Source organism: Periplaneta americana, chromosome 13 (assembly GCF_040183065.1).
Source record: "Periplaneta americana isolate PAMFEO1 chromosome 13, P.americana_PAMFEO1_priV1, whole genome shotgun sequence".
Lineage (NCBI taxonomy): Eukaryota > Metazoa > Arthropoda > Insecta > Blattodea > Blattidae > Periplaneta > Periplaneta americana.
This window is the reverse complement of record NC_091129.1, coordinates 43,278,044-43,284,876: the sequence shown is the minus strand read 5'-3', so window position 1 is coordinate 43,284,876 and position 6,833 is coordinate 43,278,044. Positions and strand designations below refer to the sequence as shown.

Genomic DNA, 6,833 nt, shown 5'->3' with positions numbered 1-6,833 from the left:
AGTTCAATATCGCACAAAACGCACATTCGTTGCCAGTATCACAAAGTAGTGAATGAAATCGTCAACAGATGGCATAGCAATGTGTTCTGACCTAAAGCTATAGTGAGTAGGATAGCGAACATAACCTTCTTTCTCTCATTTCCTCCCTGTCCCTTCATATAAAGCGGACAACTAGGACAAAAAAAAGTCTCCTTGAAACACAACTTCTCCCTTCCTTATTGCAGATAAATAACATACCAACCGACCTTTTCTTGCAAGATAATATTTTAATCGATTATTTTATGAAATATTAAGACAGAACATCTACACAGTGTTGCCAGTTCACTGCTGATTCTGACAGATTTGAATTTCATAAAAGCTGGAAAATAGCTTGTATGCAGTGAATTGTAATTGTATACGTTAATTCATGCACAAAACAGGTATTTGTCCCATATGTGTTAAAATAGAAGAGGGATTCATCTGCTGGCTGAATGCTGTGTGAATTATGTCAACGTTCTAAGTTTTTTTACAATACATATTGACTCAAGTGGATTAATTCTTCACAGTAAACATAGTTATAAAATTAAATACACAACATTATTTCCTGGCAGATTTTCGCATCAGTTTAGGAGATTCTATATTAGAGAGATTATAGTAGTTAGTCGGAACCTATCTGGTAGAGTTGGCTGCACTGCATCTACAGCACACCACACAACTGACACAGCACAGCCCGAATGAACGAATCGTGAATCGTGTGTTAACTTGGTGAAGAGAAATGTGAACGGTATCATTGAGCGCTATTAAAGTTATAAAACACGAATGTGCGCATTTCCCCAATTTATTATAAAAAATTCTGTTAATCACTCAGTACGCAAGCGCAAAACAACTCAAAGTCACTTTACACGTATGTATTCAACTACAGTTCGTAATTCAGTCCATTCAGTGTTCGTTCGTTCGTTCAATTGTGCGGCACACGTGAACTGTATGTGAACTATTAGTTCAAAAATAATGAACGAACTATGAGCAGTTCGTTTGAACGAGTCGTTCAAATGAACTAGTTCGTTCATGAACGACCCATCGCTATACGCTTCAGAAATCTGTAGTTCACGTGCATAATGAGTTGAAGAAAGAAGATAACGAAGAAGGAATTATGCTAACGGAGACAGCAATTACAACCAGAATAGGAAAATTATTAGGAGTAAGTATTCTTAAGCATACATTTCAAAGTGGTATTCAGTTTTAGGAGTTTGCACTAATAATTTCATGATTGTGGTCAAACAAAACAAATTTTTAAGTTAGGCCTAGATGTTTAATCAAGTCAGTGATTTTCATATTGCCAAACTAAATACATTTAAGATACTGTAATACTGCAGTAGGTGATAGCTTAAATACATTTACAAATTAGACGAACAAATAATCAAACAGCACGAAAGTAAATTTCCAGTTTTCTCTTTTAGTATTAAATTAACCGTTCAGATCACAATTTAAATGCCACATCGGCCGAAGAAAATACAAGTCATATTGTAATTATTAACTTGATATTGCAGCAAATATTACATGAATGTTGGCCTGTTATGGTGCTTAAAAATAATTCAGTTTTATATAATAACTATATAACATACTCTATAAAGCATAGGAACGTTGACTCTGGCTGAATAATTTATTCATGACTGGTCTAAGTAATATTAAATATGGTGTTTCTTCAGAAAAGCTACCCCACCCAAAGTACTTGTTAAGATATAACACTCGAGAGGACGAGGACGCACTACTGGGAAACTAACCATTTCTCTTCGTCATGGACCTCTCGCATGTTATATTGGTAATTAGTAACAAGTTTGAGGGAGGGACTACAACAATGCATTAGAATATACAGGTAAGTGTCAAAGGATTTTTGTGCTGAAAGTATTTGTGGCTGTGCACTAAAACCACGTGTTCATCACTATGTAAATATCACAGAAATCAATTAAACAAAATAAAATTATGCCTTCTTTGATGTAGCTTTTCTGGAGAATTACCTAAATATTAGCCTACTTAAACCTATCGTAGACCCAACCTAACATATTGATCATTTTCTATTCATATAGCTGCAAATGTTGGTATCATGCATGAATTTTATGATATAACAATTTTTAGAAGTGTTATGTTATTGTTTGTTATTACAGCTTGGCTTTACTACAGCCACGAATGTGATAAATTCACAGAAGGGGACCCCACTTGTGACACCAGGAAAACATAGACTACGTAAACATCCAGTGACTGATGCTGATGATTTTACGAAAGATGCAATTGCGAGATTTATTTATGATAAGTTACATAAAGGTAGGGAAGTTACAGGAATTATTGTGTTGATTTATGCAATGTAATTCTGATATTAGTCATATGTATAAAAATATGGCATAATTTTCATTTACTGTTACAGGGGAAGTACTAACAGCAGCAAACGTTCTGGAACATATGAATGATGATTATGAAACATATTTATTTAGAGTATCCTTATCATCGATGAAAAAAATTTTGAAAGAGATGAAATTTCTATGGAGCAAAGGGGATCCTTATACACATGTACGAGAAAGTGATGTTATTCGTTTTTAAGAGAATATATAAGAAATGTGGAGCGTGAGAACCCTAAACCCGTAGTATTCTTGGATGAGACTTGGATTTTTATGAATGGTAAATTTCAATGTATTGTGAGAGATTGAGTTATTGAATTTTTTACTAACAAATAGGTTAACACTTATGTGGAATATGAAATTGCAATTAATATAGGCTACTAGTAATGAATTCAGGTGGGAACAACATGTTTTGCAATTAATAGTTTCATATTATAACTAGAGGTTAGTTATAAAATTCTTGAACGGTTTTCCTGTCTTTAAAATTTTTGTGTCTCTTAGAGTGTCAATGTGAATTGCTTGTCTCTCTCTGTTTTTTTAAGTAGGATCACCCACTTATTCATGAAATAAACCAAGTGAAGTTTCCAGTGACATGAATGGTGTTATTCATAGACCAACAAATGAGGGTGGAAGATTAGATGCCGGAACGAAAGGTGGATTTATACTCGGTAAGTTATATTGATTTATATTTTACATAAATTTGGCAAGAGTAATTTTTTAAATCAGGGTACAAAAATATAAAAATTGGTGACTAAATAAAAACGTGGGAAAGCCTTTCACCAAAGAGGATCTCATGTCGTGTTATGTTATGTTATGTTTTATTTTCTTTATTTAAATGCTGTGAATTCATGTGACGTAATTATATGCCCAGGTATAATTTTTATTGCAGGTGCTGATTTAATTTTTTCATGCAATTGAAAGAAAAGTCAGGACTACCATAGTGCTATGAATAGCCCTGTAGTTGAGAAGTGGGTGCAAACACAGTTGTTGACCTAAGAACATTAGGGCAATGCGTTATTGTCATGGATAGTGCTGCATATCATAGCAGACTTGTGAAAAATCAGCCAACAACAAAATGGAGGAAAGAACAGCTACTGGTGATTGCAACTGAATATAATAGATTTGTTGTACTAAATGATAAGAGTTGATGGTGTGAAATCACCTTTTGATATTATATTTCAATATTAATATCCATACTTTGCAGTTATTATTATTATTATTATTATTATTATTATTATTATTATTATTATTATTATTATTATTATTATCATTACTACTACTACTACTACTACTACTACTACTATTGCAACCGTTTCTCTTATTTCTCATAATTAGGCATACTTATAGATGCTACTTTTTTCTTTCAGGTGAAATTGAATCTACATAAGAATCCTAAAACAACAGAGCCTTGCCAATTACTGTTCTGAAGCGGCCTTGTCTTATGTGTTGTGTCTATATACAATTAATTCTTTCAGTTTTTTTTTCCCCCTTTAATCTAATGAAGTTGTTGGTTGATTGATACCAAGTGTTCAGCAGTTGATGTCATTTGTTATCTTGCACTCCAATATTTAACCAGATGATTGAAAGCTGTGTAAAGTTAAACAGTCAAGACAATGATCCATATCTTCATTGAGATTTCAGAAATGGCATGGGGAGATTCTGAAATATCAGTTCTTTGTAAATATTTGAGACAATCATGGCCTGTGATAATATGAGTACTGCCACTGTAGATTTTCATAGAAGTTCAGTTATTAAATTAGGTGTATTATTTTTACTATGTATTGTACTATATTTTTGTTTCGCTTAATTGATGAATTATATATGCTGTAAATTCAATAGTAGACTGTAGGCCTATAGCTTAACTGATGAATTGTATGTGCTATAAATTAAATAGTAGGCTGTATACCACAAGTGATGAATTGTTTATGCTTGTAATGTGAAGTAATTTGCATGATATTTATTATCAATTTCTGTATATTTCAACTGATTGAATTGTTTATACTTTTAAATTGAATTAACTTGCTTGCTATGTATTATATTTTATAGCTTAACTGATGAATAATTGTTTAGGTTTGTCAATTTAATAATCTGAGTGCCATGTACTTCATATTTTTAGTGGAGCCACCAATGTAGCTTAGTCGGTAGACTCGTTGGCCTGCAAATTCAGAGCTGCACTCGAGGGTAGTTTGGATCCCCCATTTGGTCTGATTAGTTGGTTTCTTCTGAGGATTTTCCTCCATCGTGGAGCGGATGCCGGATGGCCTATTGCAATTTTTTCATTTGCTTTAGAATCATTCCGATTTTTGTTACCACATTGTCACGTTCTGATCTTGTTATTCTTTTAACAGTGTGGTAAGATGCAGGTATAGATAACCTTACAGTAATTTTGCTACCTTTCAACTACCTCATTACCTCCCACTCCATAAAGTTCATGGATCCACAGAAGTACCAGTCGTCGATGTAATTCGACCATTTTGCTTAAAATATTAAAACACTGTAAAATATTGAGATTTCATGCTGTTACGTCCAATACTGCAGCAAGAATATCTGATTTTGAATCTGATAGTATGACAGTCTTCTCAGATTTATGAAGTTGATACTGGAGATTTTGTAAGCTTAAAAGTGTATCTAAATTTTCACTATCAAAATTAGTCAGTGTTTGAAGTTAGTTAGTTAGTTAGTTAGTTAGTGGCGTTTAAAAAGGGCGCGTCAGCTACCATGGCTATTTGCACCCTTATCTAAAATCTTTCACTAAACACAAACACAATACAATAACCAGAAAGTTTAAAAAACTAAAAAGCGTTGTCACGGTTAAAATGGGGCAAACAAGTGTTTGAATATAATTCCCTGTAAAAGGGAATATACTGGTATTGTACTACAACACCACTACATCTATGGCTTGGTAAACAGGATCCATCTATAAAAAATACTGTATGTAGTCACTCACTGACCAGATCATTTATCGTTTCTAATGATTTTTAAAATGTCTGGAGAAGTATCACATTTCTTAACATCATCTGTTAAAGTTAACTTATATACTATTCATTTTGAAATAACTTGGGATTGTGTTTTATTAGTAAAGTTTCCCTTGATTGAGCAAGTTTGAGTTCTCCAAGTAGAGTCAAAAAGTCTGTTGGGATTTTGGCTCAGTTTATTAATATTTGTGGACTGTGATTTTTTGTTCTAGACAACCATATTATCTGCAAATGATGAGATTATCATAAGACCTATTTCTTTAGTTAGACCATCGACATTAATATTGGAAAATGTATTCCTGAAAACAACAATGTGGGAAGCCCAGATGAATCTGTCTCTATTTACATATTTGTGACAATGAATCAAATAATCAAGTCACTGACCCAGTGTAACACTTTATCATGGACACCCTAAGTTTGCAATTTCTTAAGTGATTTATATTTACAGAGCCATATGATCCTTGAAAATAAATTAAAATTGCTAAGGTGTTTTGTTTTCTGTTTAAAATATCTTTAATATCTTGACTGAAATTTAAAATCTGTCCATTTGTTGAATGTAATTTTCTAAAGTCAACTCAATAAGATGAAAGTTAGTTACTAGATTCCAGGAACCAATTCAATCTATGAAATCATCTCTTCCATAATTTTGGCTATCATACTGGTAAGTGGTATCTGTCGATAACTCGAAGAGATATTAGTTGAATAATTGCTTTTCAAAATTGATGTTGTGATAGATTTTCTCCAGACAGATATTGTATTTTAGTTGAGATTACAAGATAAAAGTAGTGAGTTTGCTTGTTTTCCAACATATTTAAGAAAATCAGCATGTGTATTGTCTGGACTTGGAGATGTTTTGGGTCTTATGTTATTAAATGAATAGTAATATTCAGTTCTTGATTAAATATTGTTATATAAAGTAGATTGTAGATTTAATATTTCTTTCAGTTTTTCCTTAATAGTCTGACGTACACAGATAAAACTAACACCCACACCACCAACTAATCTAATAGAAATTAAAATATAATTAAATGTAGAAAAAGTAATTAAAATTATAAATACACGTAATAAACCATACCCCCTAATTTCAACAATATACTATTTTATTCCCTTTTACAGCTTGTAGATAATTATTAATTATAGTTATTACTTATTAGCATAATATTTATTGAACTTATTGGCTATTTCACTTCGTTTGAAAGATGTTATTGTGTACAAAAAGCATTTTTTGATGATCGTTTCATGAAAGAAAGAAAGAAAGAAAGAAAGAAAGAAAGAAAAGAAATATATAATACGCTGGCTGTGTGTGCTGCATATAACTGCAATAGCAGAAGAATGTGTCATATTTCAGCTAAATTTTATTAAATTATTCAAGTCAGCTTTACCTGACAGCCAGATTTGTATAATAGACATAACTGTTCGTTAATAGACAACCATAAATTTAAGTCAAACAGAAACTGTGTACTTAATGTTGGGTCTCTGGCGTCTTGTC

At 32.2% G+C, this 6,833-nt stretch overlaps 1 long non-coding RNA gene across 3 annotated transcripts; it reads left to right on the top strand.

Moving 5' to 3' along the window:
• The first annotated feature begins 1,101 nt into the window (after positions 1–1,101).
• On the top strand, positions 1,102–6,323 carry LOC138711829 (uncharacterized). 3 transcript variants are annotated; one of them, XR_011335484.1, is made up of 5 exons: positions 1,102–1,177; positions 2,142–2,649; positions 2,912–3,037; positions 3,259–3,466; positions 3,737–6,323. It is a non-coding gene; the product is annotated as an uncharacterized lncRNA (long non-coding RNA). The 3 variants fall into 3 exon arrangements; XR_011335485.1 differs by having other exon boundaries at positions 1,112–2,649; positions 2,915–3,037; XR_011335483.1 differs by having other exon boundaries at positions 1,112–2,649.
• The last annotated feature ends 510 nt before the right edge of the window (positions 6,324–6,833 follow it).